The sequence below is a fragment of the Rhinolophus sinicus genome, linkage group LG03 (genome assembly GCF_036562045.2).
Source record: "Rhinolophus sinicus isolate RSC01 linkage group LG03, ASM3656204v1, whole genome shotgun sequence".
Taxonomy (NCBI): Eukaryota; Metazoa; Chordata; class Mammalia; order Chiroptera; family Rhinolophidae; genus Rhinolophus; species Rhinolophus sinicus.
The window spans coordinates 22,648,248-22,668,147 of record NC_133753.1 but is presented as its reverse complement, the minus strand read 5'-3'; the positions used below and the strand labels follow the sequence as shown (position 1 = coordinate 22,668,147).

At 47.7% G+C, this 19,900-nt stretch overlaps 1 protein-coding gene across 8 annotated transcripts in view; it reads left to right on the top strand.

Moving 5' to 3' along the window:
- ESRRB (estrogen related receptor beta) overlaps nt 1-19,900 on the top strand; it is a 167,062-nt gene that overhangs the window by 128,063 nt on the left and 19,099 nt on the right. The gene's annotated exons all lie outside the window — the stretch shown is intronic.

The following is a 19,900-nucleotide window of genomic DNA, read 5'->3' as shown; positions in this document are numbered from 1 at the left end:
TTGGGGGTGCAAACATCGGAGACAGGCCCCGATGACACGTAATGCACTCCTCACCTGCGAGGGCCAGCCTCTGCTTCCCGACAGGATATCACTGTCACCTTGAGGATGTTTTCCCCCTTCCCTGTTCCCCGCCTCCCCGTCCTCTCACTTCATTTTCCTTTCTCTTCCCTTTGCCTTTCTCTCTCCTCTAGAGCTGCGCCGTCCAACATGGCAGCACGAGCCACAGGTTCTGAGTGTAAAAAACACGCCAGATTTGGAAGACTTACTAGGATGCTAAAAGGAGTATAAAATAGTGTAGTAATAATTTTTAAAAAATGATTGCATGTTGAGATAATAGTATTCCGGATGTATTGGGTTAAACATATGACATATCTCATGCTTCCTTTACCTTCTTTAGTGTGGCTGCTAGGAAATTGAACATGGCATGTGGTTCTCAGTAGCTGAGCAGCACAGTTCTGGATCTCCCTCCTCTCAGGGTGATGAGCGTCATGAGTACCATTTTGGGGGATGGGTATTGTGTGTGTGTTCGTGTGTGTTCCTCCCCTTCTCCAACTTTCAAGGGGAGCCGGTGGAAATTCTTACAGGTCAGCCTTTGTGATTCTGGGACCTGGGATCCTTCCAGAGGCGGGAAGAGAGGTGTGTGCTGCTGATGGGATCATGGGAGGGGCTGGGAGAGAAAAGGAAGTGGCAGGACTGGAATGCAGTCCCTCTCTGGGAGGGGATTTCTGGAAGCCCAGCCCAGCCTTAAAGAGCCCAGGGAGGGGAGGGGACCCCTCCCATCCTCCTCTCCTGGCACCCTCTGGGGAAGCGGATCCAAATTTAAGATGCCTTGTCAGTAGGTGACTTGGACCTTCTTGTGTCCTGGAAATTGGAGGCTCCCTCCCTCCATTTTCCATTCCAGGTCCCCCCTGTTCACCTCAGCTCAGCCCAGTGTCTACAGCTGTAAAACAGAAGCTCTTCAAGCAGTTCCTCAACTACCCCAGTGTCTAGCACATTGGCCTTTCACTGCATTTCTCAGTCACTTCTTTTAACCCTTTTGAGATGGAGAAGGCCAGCCGGCTGCTTCCTTGGGGGATCAAATGAAGAAACAGCCTTCTTTCTAGATTAAAAATGGGCTGTCTTGGACCTGCTGAAAGACTATGTGTTGGTTTGTTTTGACTCTCCACAATTTTGGTCTTACCCCTGTGTAGGGCGTGACCCAAGCTAGTGTCTGAACTGGGTCCCCTGGCTCCCACACCAGGCTCTGTCTGCTCCTCCGGAGCTTCATGGGGCTCACAGATGAGGAAACTGAGGCACACAGGCCCTCATTAGTATGCTTCAGTGCTGGTCTCTTGACTTTCCCCTCTGCGTGCCATTGGGAACCAACCTGAGGGTGTCTAAGCCTCAGCGAGGTTATTTGCTCTTGAGCCTGTGAGGATGGAGGCTGCCACCTTGTTCTGGGAAGCTGGCTGTGAGGACACTGGGTCAAGCTGGGGCCACCTGTACAACAGCCTTTCCTGTTTGAAGCTCGTGGCCTCTCTGCTTACTTTACAGCATCTGAGGAACTCAGAGCAGCAGAAGGAAGCTGAGTTGCTATTAATGTACTCCTGAATTTTAGAAAAAGATTTTTATTAAAATGTAATCAACATATAATATTATATTAGTTTCAGGTGTACACAATAGTTATTTATTTACCATTTATGTACCTAAAGAAGTGATCACCATGATAAGTCCAGCAACCATCTGACACCGTACACTATTCCCCATGCTGTATATTACATTCCCATGACTTGTTTTATGCCTGGAAATTTGAACCTCTTATTCCCCTTCACCTCCCCCTCCCCTTTTTAAATTTTCAATTACAGTTGGCATTCAATATTTTTTTATATTAACTTCAGGTGTATAGCAATAGTGCTTAGACATTACAATTTAAGAATGATTTCCCCTGACTAGTATAGTACACACCTGGCACTATACGTAGTTATTACCATATTATTGAGTATATTCCCTATTTTACTTTACATCCCCTATTTGTAACTACCAATTTGTATTTCTTAATCCCTTCACCTTTTTCACCCTGTCCTCCAACCCCGTCCTATCTATCACCTTGATAAATCTAGTACCCATCTGACACCATATATCGTTACCACAGTATTATTGACTATATTCCTCATGCTATACCCTACATCCCCATGACTAGTTTCTAACAACCAAATTGTGCTTCTTAATCCCTTTGCTCTTTGCACCCATCCCCAACCCCCTTCCCATCTGGTAACCATCAAATATTCTCTGTATCTATGAGTTTGTTCCTGTTTTGTTTGTTTCTGTTTTGTTAGTTTGTTTATTTTGTTCTTTAGATTCCACATATAAAAAAAATCTTACTGCATTTGTCTTTCTCTGTCTGACATTCCACTCAGCACAATATCCTCCAGGTCCATCTATGCTGCCACAGATGGTAAGAACACGTTCCCTTCCCTGGCCGAGCAATATTCCATTGTATGTACTTGTATATAACACTACTTTTTATCCATTCTTCCATCGATGGACACCCAGGCTGCCTCCACATCTTGGTCATTGTAAAAATGCTGCAACAAACATATGGATACATATGTCCCCTCAAAGTAGCATTTTGGGTTTCTTTGGATAAATAACTTGTAGTGGGATTACTGGGTCCTTTTCTGTTTCTTGTTATAAAGACTTTGCTTTAAAGTCTATTTTGTCTGGTATAAGTATTGCTACCCCAGCTTTTTTTTTTTTTTCCCCCATTTTCATGAAATATCTTTTCCCATCCGTTTACTTTCAGTCTGTGTGTGTCTTTCAATCTGAAGTGAGTCTCTTATAGGCATCATATGTAAGGGTCTTGTTTTCTTATCCATTCAGCCACTCTATCTTTTGATGGGAGCACTTAATCCATTTACATTGAAAGTCATTGTTGATAGATATGTAGTTATTGCCATTTTATTATTGATATTTATTATTATTATTATTATTGCTGCTGCTGTTGTTGTTGTTGTCTTAAAGAAGTCCCTCTAAGATTCCTTGTAATTCTGGTTTGGTGGTGATGAACTTCTTTAGCTCTTTCTTGTCTAGGAAGCTTTTTATCTGTCCTTCAATTCTAAATGATATCTTTGCTGGGTAGAGTAATCTTGGTTGTAGGTCCTCACTTTTCATCACTTTGAATATTTCTTGCCAGTCCCTTCTGGCCTGCAAAATTTCTGTTGAGAAATCAGCTGATAGTTTTATGGGACCTCCCTTGTGGGTAACTAACTGCTTTTGTCTTCTGCTTTTAAGATTCTTTTTTTTTTTTTGTCTTTAACCTTTGGCATTTTAATTATGATGTGTCTTGGTGTGGACCTCTTTGGGTTCATGTTATTTGGCACTCTGTGCTTCCTGGGCTTGTATATTTATTTTCTTCATCAGGTTAGGAAAATTTTTGATCATTATTTCTTCAAATAGGTTTCTAGTTCCTTCTAGTCCTATGACGTAAATGTTGTTATGCTTGATGTTGTGCCAGGTCCCTTAAACTGTCCTCATCTCTTTGGATTCCTTTTTTCTTTTTGCTGTTCTGTTTGGGTGTTTTCTGTTACCTTATCTTCTAAATCACTCATTCAATCCTCTGCTTCAGCTCTTGTATTGTTGATTTCCTCTAATGTATTCTTCATTTCAGTTATTATCTTCTTTATTTCTGACTGGTTCTTTTTTATGTTTTCTACCTTCATTTTCATGTTTTCTCTTTGTTGAAGTTCTCCCTGAGTTCACTGAGCATCCTTAAAACCAGTGTTTTGAGCTCTGCATCTGGTAGATTGTTTATCTCCATTTTGTTTAATTCTTTTTCTGCAGCTTTGTTCTGTTCCTTTATTTGGATCATGTTTCTTTGTCTCCCAATTTTGGCTGCCTCCCTGTGTTTTTTCTATGTATTAGGTAGGGCTGCTATGTCTCCCTATCTTAGTAGGGTGGCCTTATGTAGTAGGTGTGCTGTGGGGTCAGTGGCACTGTCTCCCTGGTCACCTGACCTAGCTGCTCTGGGTGTGTCCCTTGCGTAGGTTGTGTGTGCCCTCCTCTTGTAGTTGAGACTTGGCTGATAATTGCACATCAATGTGCACATCAATTGTATATCAATGTGACTGCCCCATGGGCTCACTGGCTGTGAGGACTACCTGTAACTATAGTGGAGGAGCTGTTGTACAGGGGCTGACCCTACAGAGCAGGATTCACTTTGGTGGGGCTCTGGTGCCTGCCCAGTTGGCCCTGTGAGTGTGTCATCCTTGTAGGCAGCCGGATGATGCTCCAGCTGGGTCCGAAACTGCCCACTATCTATACCAGCCCTGGGGTCTCCTAGGAGGAGCCTCCCAGCTGACCAAGTTCAACTGTAGCCTACACACTGCCTGGGGCCACCTAGAATGAACTACAAAGCAATCTGCAGATGGCCGCTACCCATGCTGGGCTTAGAGGTGCCTCGAGAGGCCAAGCAGGGAGCCAAGGCTGGCTGTTCTTAGTGCTGGGCTTAGGGCTGCTCACCCAGAGGTAAAGGACTCACCAAAGCCAGATGCTGCTTGTTTGGGTCTTGTGAACTTTTGAGAGATTTTAGGAAAGTCCGTAGCAAAGCCAAGACAGGCTGTTTATATGGAAAAGCCACTGGAAGCAGCTTGGTTGGGCCCAAAATTTAGGTGGGGCGGGGTCTCAGGGAATCAGGGTTAATGAACGGTGTTAGCCAGGTTGGTGGAGATATAGCAGCCACCTGTGTCTCCATGCAGAGAAGGGGAAAACTCAACAAAGAAACAACGGCTTCTGCCAGCTCCTTGGTCAAGGAAAAGCTTCCTCTCTAGCCCTTGTGCTGAAGCCAGACAATTCAGTCCCTCCCCATATGTCTCTCGTGACTTTCAAGCTGCTGCCCCAGCACTGGAGCTCAGAGCAAGTGAGTCTGTCAGTGAATAAGTTTGTGCGGGGGCCCTTTAAGTGGATCGCCTGGGACTGCAGCCGCTCTTGTCTTGCCCAGCCACAATCTCTGCTGGTTTTCACAGCCAGAAGTTACGAGGACTTCTCTCCCCAGCACTGAAGCCCTGGGCTGGGGAGCCTGGTTTAGGGCTGGGACCCCTCTCTCCTCCAGGGGGGACCTCTTCAGCCGAGATATCCCTTTTGATTTTTAATGGTCACATGCTGTTTTGTGTCTTCACCCCTCCTACCAGTCTCGAGGTGGCTTCTTCTGTTTGTCTTTAGTTGTAGGGCTTCAGTGCAGCTAGACTTCAGGGGATTCTCATCAGTGGTTGTTATGTAGTTACATTGTAATTTTGAAATGGTCATGAGAAGAGGTAAGCACAGCATCTACCTACTCCACCATCTTGACTAGATTCCTACCCCTGAATTTTAAGGGTGACAGAATTGAGTCCTGCAGAGATTGGGGTGAAATGACTCTCCCCTTAGTCATGCACCAGTTTGAGGGGAGCTGGAGCCAGAGCCAGGAGCTTCCCCATGTGCCATGCTGTGCCTGCTCCCTGTGCCATAGATCAGGGATGAAGGAGGCTTCCAACCCCAGGCCACCTGGCCCCACCCCCCAGGATTGTGAGCTAACGAGCAGGAGGAGGTAGAAGGAGAGATGAGAAAAAAGTGGGGACCACCACTTGAAATTCCTGGATCTTGCAACATTGAAGAATCTCTTTAGGTACTGCCCAGTGGGGGTACTTCCTAGTGGCCCCCCAGAAAGGGAATGAGACGGGGAGCCACCAATGGCAGAGAAGCAGGTGGCCAAGTGCACAATTGATTGACAGCAGCAGCCAGGTACCTGGCCAACCAGTTAAGAGAAGTGAGATGGATGATGTGTGTCCCAGGATGATGGTGTGGGGATGCAGGGATGCAGGCCAGACAGAAATGCGGCCTCAGGTGGAGAGGCAGTGCAGGGTGGTCGCCAGCTTTGACCAACCCCTCTTGTAAATAGCCCTGTGGTTGGCCCAGGAGGTAGGATGCAGGACAGGCCACTAACTAGGGTAGCAGCCTGGGGCATCTGAGGCTGCCCACAGGAGTGGGCAGATGTGCTGAGGTAATCTTCCTGGGGTCCAGCCTGGAGAGGCCCTTGCTGGAGCTCTGCCTGAAGGAGGAAGAGGCAGCCACCATAACACTCCCCTCCCCGACCCCCATCCCAGCACTGGCAGTTCTAAATCCAAAGGGGGAAGGATGACACAAAAGCTCCGAGTGTGGACAAAGCAGAGTGCCTCCATTTAGTTTCCGTCCCTGCAGTACGGAGCCTTGGCGAGATCCTGGGATCTGAAGCTCCATGGGGACCAGCCCCCTTAGGAGGTGTGTGCCTCATTGAGGAGCCTGGGTCCCTGCCAGGCAGGGGCTCTTGGCAGCTGCCCTGACTCCTGCTTTTGTTTGGGTGTCCACCCCCCTCATGTGTAGGAGCCGGGCCCCCGGGACCAGCGTGGGCTCCCTGCCTCCCTCTGTCTTTCCTCTGGCTCTGACCTGACTCTGAAAGGCAAACTCCAGCTTTCCCAGGGCTGCTCCCCTCTTTAAGTTTCCACAGTGGGCCTCAGGCATGGGGTAGCCCGGGGCTGGTGTCCTGGATCTTGGTGGGGACAGGAGGCTGGAGGAGGGGAGAATGTGGATACCAGCCTGCCCCTCCTCCGCATGTCACCTACTGATCAGAACGCTATTTCCCCTGTCCTATCCAGCAGCGTGGGACGTCTTTTACAGTTTTTCCTTTCTTAAGTAAAATAACCCGAGAGACTGCTGTGTGATTTGACGGGCCCAGCAACGGCTGGGGAAGAGGTCAGACCTATGGCTTCCTTTGGCTCAGCCTCTACCTTGAAGCTGCTGCTGGTTCTGGAATCAGCTATGGAATGTAGGGATGTCCAAGGGTCTGTCTCGCTTTAAGCAAACCCAGTATATGAACATCTGTATTTTCAAGGGGGAAAAAAGTGATAATTCTTTTTATAAAGAATTGAATACAAACTCTGCACTGGGTTAGGAGTTGGTGCCCATGTCCACCTCCTGGCACTGAGGTATTTTTGCTGTCTATATTATTCTCATGCTTCTGGCCTCCATTTCTTCACCTGTAGAGCAGGGGTGTTGAAACCAACTCTCCATCAGCAGGTCAAGGAAGGGACCAGATGGGTCAACTCTGGTGGAATCCACTGTGGGACTGCTTTAAGATGTCAGCTTTCTGGGCGTGTTATAATGGTATTTGATTCAAAGACAGTCTCCTTTGCACTCAACTTTTCAGCAGCCTGCCCATTGTGTAGATTTGCTGGTAGGGATCTTAGAGGTGACAAAAGTCCTGGGTTGGCCCCCGGTCTGGGGTTTAAAATCAGGATGAGAGGTTCTCCTAGGAAGACAGGAGGAAGCTTTCCCCTAATAGGCCAGCTTCGAAATCGCAGCCTGACTAGGGTGTGGCCTGACAGCCTCTAGGCCAGAAGAATGTGGAAAACCATTTGCTGCATTTCACAGAGGCCCCCCCGCCCCATGTCTTTAGTACAGCTCTAGGGTTTCTACAACTCTCCCTAGACAGCTTGTCCCTGCAAACTTCACCTTCTCCTCACCTCACTTCACCTCTCTCAAGCCACCAGTCTCCTGATCCCACTCCATTTCCTCCTCCCCTTAGCCCCTGCCTGTCTTTCCCCAAGTGTTTTCTGAAAGATATTTGATTTCAGTGAAAGCTGGGCTGACATCCATGCAATATGCTCTCACTCTCTTTGTGCTTGTTGGGAAGGCGGAGAGCTCCTCCAGGGATTCTGGGTAATTGGGTTAGTGGCCAGCTCATGTCAGGAAATTAAAAGGAGGCCCTGATCAGGTTCCCGCTGCATGGGGTTTAATGGCTTTGTATTTATAGAGTATTCTGCCTCTATCCAATGCCAGGAATACCACTTTTCTGGCCCTGTGAATGAAGAAAGAAGATGAGAGATGGCTTACCTTTAAAAATTCTTTTTCTTTTCCAAAATACATTAGTGTTCTGCAACAGACCACCTCTCCTGCACTTCAGTGAACAGCTTTGAACTAGAGCCCAAGAACTCTGATGTATGTTTGTATCCCCTGAACCACTTTCTATCCTACATGCACACAGAGACACACACACACATATATCTGATGGCTCACAAGATCATTCCATGTGGCCTGAAGCGTCTGGGCCACTGAGGCATGATGACCTCTGACTGGGCAAGTGTTGCTTGAATGAAGTCATGGGAGATGATCTTATCTGTGCTGAGTCCTTATTACTGTTCATTCAGGGCTTCTGGTGATTCAAGCATTGGATAACGGGTTCAGTGGTCATACAGACCCAGTAAGACCCCAGCGTCACCACTTACCAGCTCCTTGGGCAATTTACTTAAGTCTCTTTAAGCCTCCCTTTCCTCCTCTGTAAAATGGGAATAATAATAGTGGCCATTTTCATCTGGCTCCCACTTTACAGGGAAAAGCCCTAGAGCTGTACCACAAAGCAGAATGTTGGTCATTGATTTGGGATCGATACTCTTCATCATATTATAAAATTGGTTGTCTTCTGTGAGCTAGAAGGCAGTTTTGAATCTCCCATAGCCTCTCTCCCCACTCCTTGGCTGATGACCTCACTTCACATTTTCTTGAAAAAAAAAAAAAAAGAAAGAAACAGTCACGTGGGTCATTTCTTACTTTCCATTGCACGTAGAATAAAATCTAAACACGTTGCTCTGGGTTTCAAGACCCTGCATGGTGTAGCCCCTCCCAGCCTATTCACTGCCATCTCACGCCATTCCTCTCCTACCCCCTCACTCCTATTCACTCTGTTCCAGCCTCACCGTTTACTTTGGATTTTGAAGCACGACAGGCTCTTTCCCACCTTAAGCTCCTCAGGCTGTTTCCTCTGCCTGGGATGCCCTCCCATGACTGGCTCCATAGCCTCCAGATTCAACTTCAGTGTCATCTCAGAAAGGCCTCTCTTCTTACTTCATTACTTTCTACCGTAGCCCCTTGTTTACTTTCTCTTCGAGTTTCTCCCAGTCTTATTTTATTTATTCATTTGTTTATTTGCGTACTTGTTCACTCTGACAGCCTATAACACAATTATTCTTGATTTAGGGATTCACAAATCCTTTTGAAAATCCAGTTAAACTCTACCGTAAAATATGCACAAGTACCGACACATAAAATTTTGCAGACTACTTAGGAGTTTCACAGAACCTGTGAAGCCCACCTAAGAGATTCCTGAAGCCAGAGTAAGGCCTGTTGTTGCAGAATCAGACGTTTAGAGGTAGAAAAACCTGAGGAACCATCCAGGTTCCAGGATGGCAAATTGCCTTTAGTTGAACTGTCAGCTCTAGGGTGGGAAGTGGCCGCCTAGAATGCATGATTGAAAGGCTTTTTAGGCGGTGCCTGGGATCAGTAGGCCAGAGTGTCATGAGTGATTAGCAATGTCAGCCACAGACTGGGAAATGAGGGCTGTAGCACTGCCAATAGTTATTTGCCATGCCTGATCTGGTTGGTGCATTTGAGTTTAAATAATTTGCCTAAGGCCACAGAGTTAGTAAACAACAAAGCTGGGTGGAATCTAGTCTCCTTGGTTATGCAAAAATTCCTTCTAAGAAGCCTGTTTCAACTCAATGTAGATGGCTTGGCCAGTAGCAAAGGCCATAGCCCTTCCTCCAAGGAGAAAAAAGAGGGAGGGAAAGGAAGGGAGGCTGGGCTGAAAATTTTTCCTCTCTGGGTGTACAGTTTTGGGGACTTCTTGGTAGCTGGGAATGCAGCCATAGCACAGGCTTGTGGAAATGTTCTTGGGGATATGGTACACTGAGTGAGAAGGATCCCAGGAGAGAGCAGCATGAGATGGGTGCTTCTCTAATAGGCAGGAGGCTGGGGGCTCACCCCTCAGTACCATCTTACCTACCCTGCACCAGTTGCCGCAAGCCCCAGAATATTGGGTGGCACGTCCCACAGGAATCTCTCTCTTGGCTTTCATTGTGTCCAGCATGAAGCACTCTACCGTGATGATATGGCACCTGGGTAAAAAGCAGACTGAAATAACCATCCTTTCTGAGGCAGCAAGGTGAGCTCACCTGCCCCCCAGAAATCCTCACAGGACAGGTGGCTGAAGACAGTCCCACATATGCCGAGGATGTGGACAAGTTGTGTGGGCATTCTGCTGGGCTGTGCCACCCATCAGATTGCCCACGGGACCCACAGCCTCGTGGCCCTCGGGAACTCTGGGTACCTACACCACCCCTGGGTGTTTTCCTCTTCTTCCTGGAGATGGGTCCGCTATAGTTTGGTAGAACTTAGAGGCAAAGAGTCAACCCCCCAGGCCCTTGGGAAGAACACAGGTCAGATGAAAGTATTGAATAAACAAAGTAGGTTTGGTGCAGTGCTGCACAGACCTGACTGAGAATCAGAATCATTAGAGGACCTTTGAAAAATCATCCATTCCTGGACATCACCCCAGAGCTACTGACACAGGGCAAGTCCTCAACGTCTGTGTAGTTCAAAGGCTTTCCAGAATATTCTATGATCATACAGGACAGGTGCTCTCAAGTCCAGCGCAGTGGAGATAGGGCTGGGAGGTCAAGATTGCAAGCCTCCCTCTGACGTTTCCTGGCTGTGTTTCCATGAGCACGTCACCCGGCCTTTCTGAGCGTCAGTTTTCACATGGAAAATAATCATCATGTATTCTGCCTCCCTCAGCATTGTTATGCAGATTAGAGGAGGTATGGAAATAGCTTTGTAAACTGTGAAGCTTTGCACACATGTGAACGTGCTTCCATCATTAATAAACCAAGGACATTGAATTTGAGGGAGGGGAGAGGGATTTCCCGATAAGGGGAAGAGAAGGGCCTTCTTGACTATGAAAACTTGGCAATGTCAGGAGAGCCCCTGCCCTTACACGTGGACAGCAGCTCTGCAGAGGAGGCAGGAAAAGGACACGGCTCAGAGGCCTTTCCCTCTCCGGCCTCGGCTGAGCCTTTCCTGTGGGAAGAGAAATGTGACAGGGGCAGTGCCTGGGACAGGCTCTGGGCCAGGTGCAGGGCCGCGCTTTTCAGAGCTCTCACTGGTTATTTTTAGTGCCTGGGTATAAATGAGAGAAATTTAAGCTGCCCCCCGCTGCTGCTGTCCCTGCACACTCGGCTATTTTTACTTCCGAAAGACTGGGCTCTCATCCAGCTTAAGGAAGGAAACCAAGAAGAAAGGAGTGGGGTGGAGGGAAGTGGGAATTATTTTACTTCCATTAAGAAAAAAGTCAGAAGCCCAATCTTATCAAGTCAGCAAGCGGACATTTGATCCAAGACGGGGCAGCAGCCAGCTCTGGGTGCTCTGATGTGCCTGCAGTAGGTTGGAGAGGTCAGCAGATGGGGCATGGGTTCCCAAAAGGTTTGGGGAGCTCCACTCCCCTCCTCTCAAGGAGTTTCTGCCCCAGAGGGGTCCTGCAGCTTCTTTGCTATTTCCTGTGCCCTAAACTGGAAGTAGGATTGGACACTACAGACATGGGGACAACAGCCCAGTGATAAGACTGGTGGGGGTTGGAGGCCGTGTGACTACAGCCAAGGGCAGAGTCTCTGTCATAGTGTTGGAGACAGGCGACCATTCGGCCCTGTGGGCATGTTCAGGACAGTGCGAGTGTTGGAGCTGTGTGCCCCTGGGCACAATATTTAACTCCCTGAACCTTAGTTTCTTGGGGATTTTTGTTCAACACATCCGATTCCATAGTAGTTATAACTAAGAGGGTGTGTTTCTCTTCCCCAAAAGGAAGCTGGCAGTTCAAGTCATATCCTACTATCTTCAACAGGCAGATGAAAGGAAAGAAATCACTGCTAAATGCCTACTGTGTACCAAGCATTTTGCTGGTTCACACCATTTTATGTTATTCTACTAACCTGAGAAAGGTGAAGTATTTTTTTTAAATCTTTTAATGGCTTTATTGAAATAAAATCCACCCATTTAAAGTGTACAATTCAATGGTTTAACTGTATTACATTATTAATGTTTTTAATTGTGGCAGAGTAAACAGAGGGTGCCAAAAAAATACATACACATTTTAAGACAGGAAAAACTGTATTAAAATTGTAGTACTCAGTATATACCGATAACAAGATGACTACAAGTCATTGTATATATTTGGGGGGCACCCCTGGTATATAACAAAATTCCCATTTTAAAAACCATTTTTAAGTGTGTAATTCAGTGATATTAAGTACATTCACAATGTTTTGCGACCATCACTACTATCTATTTCCAAAACTTTTTTTTTATCATGCCAAACAGAAACTCTTTACTCATTAAATAATAACTCCCCATTCTCCCTTTCCCGCACTTCTTGGTAACCTTCAATCTACTTTTTGTCTATTCTAGATGTTTCTTACAAGTGAAATCATACAATATCTTTCCTTTTGTGTCCAGCTTATTTCACTTAGTATAATGGTTTCAAGGTTCATCGTTGTGGTAGCATGTGTCAGAACTTTATTCCCTTTTATGACTGAGTAATATTCCATTGTATGTGTGGACCACATTTTGTTTATCCATTCACCTGTCAATAGATACTTGGGTTGCCTCCACCTTTTGGCTATTTGTCAATAATGCTGCTGTGACCATTGACGTACAAGTATCTGTTTGAGATCCTGGTTTCGATTCTGTTGGGGTATATACCGAGAAGTGGAATTGCTAGGTCATATGATAATTCTGTTTAGCTTTTTGTGGAATCACCAAGTTGTTTTCCACAACAGCTGCACCGTTTTACATTTCCACAAGTAGTTAAAACATTTTTTTAATTAGCCTTTCTATTTTGAGATAATTGTAGAGTCACACGTAGTTGTAAGAAATAAGACAGAGAGATCCCATGTGGCCTTTAGCCAGTTTCTCCCAATGGTGACATCTTGCAAACTATAGTACAATATCACAGCCAGAATATCAGTCAAGATATGGGACTGTATAAAGGCTGAAGCTGTCCTAATGATATTAGCTAACATGTATTGAGCGCTTACTTCATGCCGTCTACATAATTTTAAGTGCTTACATGTGGTAACTCATTTCATCCTCACAACAATCCTACAAGGTAAGTACTGTTATTATCCCCATTTACAGGAGCAGAAATCGAGGCAGAGAGAAGTGAAGAAACTTGCTCCAGGTCACCCAGGTAGCAAAAGGTAGCCAGGTCTGACCCTGAGCCTAGTGCTTTTTTGTTCTGCTTTAGAGGCACAGACCTCTCCGGGCCTCTACACAGTTTCTGCTCTTAAAATAAAGAGAGTCACCAGGCAAGCTGGGAAGCCATAGCCAAGAGGTTCCCTGGGCGTTTGCATCCAGACATTACGATGGAGCATCTCAGCAGGGACGTGGTTCCACCCGTTTACTTGTCTTTCCCCATCCCTTAGGAGGGTTCCTATACCCATCCGACGTCCCTGCTGTCTTGGTCAGGGCTGAGCAGGAACGCATGTCCCCTCACGGAGTCACCGAAGAGGATTTAACAGAGGAACTATTTACAGAGGGGAGGGGTGGAGTCAAGGCAATGCCAGCCAGAGGTGGTGACGTACCCCGTACCCCATGCCCTGGGGCTAGCAACAGTGGGGAGCCTTTAACACCCCCAACCTGAAGAGATTGGGGTGGGGATTGCTCCAGGAAGCCAGGGAGAACTGTGGCAAAGTCTCGGCCACAGTGCCACCCAGCAGGAAGGGATGGAAGTGATGGGAGTCAGGAATAAATACCCCAAGTTCCCTGCCCCCTCATCTTCTGCTGCGTACACCTAGTAGGAGGCTGGAGGATAAGGGATCTCGGACGACAGAGCAGAACAGACAAGAGCCGACTGTGGGACAGGAGGGACCAAGAAGCACAGGCAGGCCGCCACCAGGAGCTGGCACCAGCTCTGACAGCGTGGACCCCACGGGAGGGGTCTTCTGCGCATTAGACACACGTGGTTCTCAAATGGCTGCTGGGCAGGATCTTCCCACCAGCCGTGAGGGACGCTGTTCTCAGCTGAGGCCACACAGGCTGCTGTGTACTGTCAGGTGCATCTCCCCGAGCACCATTCAGACCGAACTCTAGGTGAGTGGCGCTCTGGGAGGTGTGCTTTGCGGCCCTGGCCCAGGGTCTCTCCGCAGCCTTTCTTCTACCATGGATACTCTGCACACTTTGACAAATGGAGGCTGCCAGAGTGCTGGAGAGCCTGGGCTCTGGAGTCAGACTCCATTTCTGCCTGTGTGGCCTTGGCAAGTTACTCAGCCTCTCTTAGCCTCACTTTCTCCATCTGTAAAATAGGATAATAATAGGAGCTCCCTCATAGGGTTGTTGTCATCCTTCAGTGAAATAATATCCATGTAATGCTCAGGGCACAAGCCAGGATCAGGTAACAGCTGGTCAGTAGACGTGAAGTCCTGCTTATACTTGTATCTACAAAATTTCGGGGGTTATCATGTTGGCCAAGAAGGGGCCAGCCCCTTATGCAGTCCTGGGCTCAACTAAAGGACTCTGTCTACAGAGGTACATGTATCCAGTGATTATCAATCTTCTTTGTATTCATGGCATGCTTATTATACATACTTAAATTTTGGCCTGCACATGTTAAGAGATTAAACAGTGTTGAACAATGGTTAACACAAAGGATATGTATTTATTACAATATTTGGAGATCGGGTACAGGTCATACGTGAGTCTTAGTAATGCTTGTTTAAATTCAGGAAGTATCAATAAGATGATACAATCTAATGCTCCTTGACAGTGATTGTAAGTTAATTAGTATTTTGATATGATCCCTGAGTCAAGTTTTTAGATATTTTGCTAATATAAGAACACAAATAATAAGGCAACTCTCATTTTCAGTTCATCTCCTCTTTCTTTTTTTTTTCAGTTTGGTGTTTGTAAGATTTAAGCATCCTAATGTAAAAGTAATTGCCCATTGCACCAGTGAACTTTGCTTTCTGCTGCAAGTTGCAGAGACCTTGACTGCTACCGTGTTTCCCCCAAAATAAGACTGGGTCTGACATTAATTTTTGCTTCAAAAGATGCATTAGGGCTTATGTTCAGGAGATGCCCTCCTGAAAAATCATGGCTTATCTTCCAGTTAGGTCTCATTTTCGGGGAAACATGGTAGTGGCCAAAGCACGGGTGAGTGAGATTGATTTCCCCACTAACGAGAAGTCTGGCGATGGGCAATTGCTAGCATTGCACAGGCCTCAGCCATAGCATCAAGGGCTCAGGCTTTTTCTTCTTGGGTGTCCCTTGGTGTCCTCACATGGCTGCCTCATGGTTGCAAGGTGGTTGCCACAGCTCTAGGCCTCACCTTCCAGGTCAGGGCAGGAGAAAAGCAAAAAATAATTCCATCAACATGTTTGTCTCTTTTATCAGAGAAGCAAACCATTTCCAGAAGCCCCCACCATGGAGTTCCCCTTATATCTCATTGGCCAGAACCAGATCATATGACCAGCCCTAGTTACCAGGGAAACTGGGAAAGTAGAGAACAGGATTGCTGGGACTGGCTACCTCACGTTGTCTCCACAAAGGCCAGGTTCTGTTAGCATGGAAGAGGGAGAGTGGAATGACAACTAATAATGCCTGCCAGACCCAACTGTTAGAATTTGGGGATCCACTTCTAAAGGATTCATTATCCAACATCTTGCTGTAGATCTCAGGATGAGAACCCAATCTGTACCATTACTTCTTGGGGCGGGGCTTCTTGTTTACTAAAATTGTGAGCAACATACTCAAGAAAATATAAAGACACGTTGGCTGATAATACGTATAAACATAGTTCACCAATGTCCGTTTAGGCAGAATGCAGAGGAATTCAGACCTCTGTTTGCTGTCTCTGCTGTTGAGGAGCTGACCCTTCTCAGTTCAGAGAAGATCACATCAATAAAGTCCAATGCCTTCTAGGTAGGGAGGTGATTGGCCTGAAACCACTATACAAATATAGAAAAGAAAGGGTGCGTGGCCATGGAAGGAGGGTGCCAAAGGACGTTCAAGCCCATAAAGGGTTGTCTTCTGGAAGGGTGTGGTCTTGTTGGATGGGGTGAAGAGGAAGTGATGTGGAGACAGAATTCCGCTCAATCCAAGGGGAAACTTCCATGGGGAATGGGCTGCCTTGAAGGAGTAATTTCTGGAGTCTAGAGGGATAAGTAGGAGCTGGGGAAAGGACCAGACCTGGACGTTCCTCTGTTTCCTAAGTCCAAAGGGCTTCATTTTATCCGGGCACATCATTTTACTCAGACACTTGATTGGGCTACAAAGATGGATGAAAGCCCTTGCCCAGGAGGTGCCTATAGTCCACCAGTGAGATGGGTATACGGTGTATTGTGAAGAGCTGCTGCTTTGACTGCAGTTACTGGAGCAGGATGAGCAAAGGGAGCCCAGGAAAGGTACGGCCAGCTCTGCCAGGAGTCTGGAAAGCCTTCTCAGTAGAGATACAGTAAGACTTCTACTGGGCCTTCAAATATACACCCAGGACATAAATTGCCTTTGGAAGTGGTGTGAGAAGGAAGGATAAGGCCACGTCCCTTAGGTCAGGACCCATCTGCCCCAACCGCAGCCCATGGAAAGGGGGTCGCTGGGTGGGGAAGCATATGTTTGCCACAGGCCCTTTCCACCCTAACTGACCACAAGCAAACCCTGCCTGGCCTAGTGTGGGGGTGGGGGGAGCGCCGCCAATGGGACATACCTGGGCTCTGTCCTGTAAGGGCCCACTGAATTGAAGAGCTGATGGGAATAGAGGGAAATAAGCAGGAAGTGTCACATGAGGGAGGTGACCTGAAGTGTCACAAGTGGGAGGAGCCAGGTGAATGCCAAAGCACAGAGCCATGGGAGTGACAGCCAGCCTACTGGAACCATTTTCCAGTTTACCGAGCATGTTCCCATTATGATGTCGTTCGAATGTCACAAAAGCCATATGCGGTGAGCAGACTTGTATTACCATTGCCTCCGCCCCTGTACCTGACGATGAAACCAAGGCCGCATAACCCACAAGGGGCCAAGACGGGCTGGGGACCTTGATCATTGGATCCCACGGGCTGGAGTGATTATGGGCTTGCGTGTAGGGTAGGACTTGGAACAGCGGACAGGAAGCAAGGAAGCAGACACGTCTCACACCAGGCATCCATTTGTGCAGAATCAAACCCAACAGGCTACGTTTTTAAAAAACAGAATACCCTGATAATTGATACATTTATTGATTGCAGCCATTGACCACTGTGCTGTAAAGATCTGGAGGACGAAATTTAGAGGAGAGTTTCTACTTGCTGTGCCCTAGGAGGTCATACCCTGGAATGGCAGCGTTCGGATGCTGGTTCTCTTATTGGGAAAATGACTAAATTTCCCTGAAAAAAAGTAGGGATAATAGCACCTGCTTTATATGCTATGGATTAAATAGGGCAATATATACAGAAAGTCCTTTGTAAATTAGGCTGTTCACATTATCATTATTAATGGGATTTTCCCAGACAGTTGTACACAGTGCTGGCTGGGGAAGAGAAATGTTTCCTAAGCATCCATCTGCGCGTCGGGTGCCATGACAGAACCTGGAGTAGGACTGAGCAGCCCTGAGCATGATAGGCGCTTAGTCAGGTGGGCAAGGCCAGTGTGTTATTGGAGCCCTGGAGGAGGTACCCAGCCTGGATGCGGGTGGGGAGGAAGGAGGCACATCCATTGCTGTATTCATCAAGACTCTTTTGAACATCCTCTGAGGGCTAGATGCTGTTCTCTGGAGGACAGAGAACATAACGGATGAGGCAGAAACAGGTGGCATGGCCCATCTTCTTGCCTTGCTAAGGGATGGGCACCTCTTTTTATTTTTTGTTGAGCGGTTCCCATTCCTGTTGACAACTGCCTGGGCTCAGGCAGATTGGCTTCTGGGAGAGACAGTCAGTGAAGGAGCTTATCCTGGACTCCACATTAGACCCTGGTGCATAGTAGGTGCTCAGGAAATGGGAGTCCTCACCGTCCTTCATGAAGGAAGCTTGGCATTTTCATTCTTGGTCTTGCCAGCTCTCCAAAGGGTAGCAGAGCTTGGTGGAGGGTTGGCTCCCCTCTGGTGTAAGGGGCAGGGGGAGGTGTTTTGTGGTTGTGTCACAGGAGGGGGTCAGGAAAACTCTGCCAAACAAGGAACTTTCTCCCAAGAAACCTTCGAGGGAGGAACTGTCCTCCCTGCATTTGTATGCCTGCTCCTTCTGCCCTCACTAAAGGGGCTGGGAGGGGGCCAAAGTCCTACCAGCACATGCACTTAGGTTTGGTGCCAGATGGGATTCAGCTGTCCCCTCAAGGTCCCAGGGACTGATGAAGTTGATTAGACAGCCGCATCTGCTAGGATGCTGGATGCACTTCTCAAACTCTCGTGTGCGCAGGAATCACCTTGTTAAACTGCTGACTCTGATGCCTTGGGGGCCAGGCCTGAGACTTCTGCATTTGTAACAAGCGCCCAGATGATGCTGATGCTGCTGGCCCTGGACCACACTTTGAGAAGAAAGGCAGCCTTTGGCGCCCCGCCCACATCTCTTCAGCACTCGGTCATGTGCCGCTGCGCTGACCTGCCACCTTGTGACTGCAACTCTGCCCAGGGCTTTCTCTGGCCACTAGAACCTGCTCAGCCTGGACCTATGAAGTGCCAGTGACCGTGGGAGAGGTTGCTAAATGCCCCAGGCCCTCATCTGCAGGGGGTTAGCTGAAGCATGTTCTACACTGTCTCCCAGGGTCCTCCGTTGCCCACAGCAGTAGTCTACTCGGGAACACACTCATTCTGAGATCACCTTTCAGATAATCCGCCTGCATGCACTTCCTGGTCTCAGGGTCTGCTTCCGGATAACCTAACTATAGGTGTGGTCAGTTGCAACCTACTCTGACCCTTAAAGCAGAAGGGGAATTCACTGGAAGCCTCTCAGGAGGCCTAAGAAACCCATTCAGAAGCCAGACAAGGACCAGGGGAAGCCGGGGAGAGCTCAAGTGCAGGAGATGCAGTGACCAGGGGAGTCTAGCCCAGGGCTGCCCAAACCCCTGCTGCAAAGGGCACTGCTGCCCTCACCAATCCTCACCCTCCATCTTTGTGCCATTTGATCCTGATTCAAAGTCATTTGGCGCTGCCTATGTCACCAGTCCATCTTTGACCTCAAGAGGGTGGAGAAAAGAGGTCCTGGATCCCTTAGGTATCCATAGTGGGAGATGGGCACTGGCCCCAACAAGATGACCACATGGGGGGATTTACCTTTGAGTAGGAAGCAGGCTGTGATGCGGAGTTTCCAGGTTGTGAGGTAAAAAGGGTCCTGCTGTTGTGCTGTTTCCTGTTGTGAGGTAAAAAGGCTAAGCAGTGACTGGCCCCCAGAAGACAGTCCCCTAGGGCAGTCTTCTGGGCTTGGTACGCTCAGCATCCTGCTTGCCATCCAGGCTGAGGATGTTGTCTGAGCCCTTGCCTGGAAGCATGTGGGGATGGTGTCAGGGCACTGGCATTAGAAGTTCCTTTAGGGCCATGAGCATTCCAACGGGTGGTCCCTGCCCAGTCAGTAAACCATAATTTTACTTCTGTTTGTTCTCATCACTCTAGGAAACTTCCTCTACTATCCCTGGGGAATTTAGTAGCTGTACATCCTTAAAAACAGCCAGAAAATCACCCCTGACCTGAATAGGATCTAAATTCTCATTCTGTTAAGTTACAATTATTCCTGCCTTCCTCTCCCCTCTCCCCAAGAAAGACGTCAACTGATAGGACTGGCTTCCACTACTCCTGTCTCTAGGATGGAAGAAGCACAGGGCTGGAAGGAAGAAGTGGGGTAGGGGGCAGAGACGGCCCTGAAGATCAACTGACCGGGGCTCTGTGTCTCCCTTTGGGGAAAGGAAGAGACGTTGCCCTTAGCTCGCCATGCCGAGGAGACCACTGACCTCTCTTCCTCTCCGGACTCTGGCTCTGTCTCCAGACTTACATCTTTTGGTCAAAGCCCATTTCATGGCAAGACAAGGAAAGCTGTTGTGTTTCCTGTGTCAGTTCATACTTTGGACCTAATTTGAT